The following is a 759-nucleotide window of genomic DNA, read 5'->3' on the forward strand; positions in this document are numbered from 1 at the left end:
CTCCATGAACTCTCCAAAGTCCCTGATCTCCTCAATGTGAATCAACACCTTGTATTGCAGCATGGTGGGCTCGAACAATGGCGCCACCAAGCCTGGCTCAGGCACCGCCAACCAACAGAGCGTCGGAATGCTATCGTAGTTCGCCGTCCAAGCAGTGGGCCTGAAAGCGGAAAGATCTCTCCTTGAACTCGTGTCTGGCGCGATGGTGTCCACCAGGCATGCCGAACCCAGCAGGTCCTCGGCGGTCTCTCTCTCCCAAGCATGGGGCGGGATGCCTTCCAACACTAGCGACACTCTCTGACCGGGGATGGAGTGGACGGCATGTGCTTGCCTTGTCCACTGCCTGAAGAACAGCTTAACCCCACGGTGCTCTAGCGGCGGCCTCGAGCTCACTCCGTTCCTGATCTCAGCGGAGGCGAAGACGACAAGGAAATCCTCAGGCCGATAGCGATGAACTGAGACCCACTATGACTGAATGTCGAGCTTTTCCTCCAGGGCTTGAAGCACGAACTCCGGCTCGACGTCATGGCGCGCTCCGGCCACATACGCCACCATGGAGAATCTCAACCTCTGCTCCAGATCCGCCATCGTCCGGCCCTGCCTGAGCACACAGAGCTCCCCCATGGCAGGCTCCTCCTCCGGATCCACCCGCTGGGAACCCGACGGCGCGAGGCGAGGACACCCCAGCGCGCGGTCCCTGCCGGGCGGCGAAAGGCGAGGCCACACCGGCGCGCAGTCCCTGTCGGAGCGGGGTGGCGG

The sequence above is a fragment of the Triticum dicoccoides genome, chromosome 2A, assembly GCF_002162155.2.
Source record: "Triticum dicoccoides isolate Atlit2015 ecotype Zavitan chromosome 2A, WEW_v2.0, whole genome shotgun sequence".
Taxonomy (NCBI): domain Eukaryota; kingdom Viridiplantae; phylum Streptophyta; class Magnoliopsida; order Poales; family Poaceae; genus Triticum; species Triticum dicoccoides.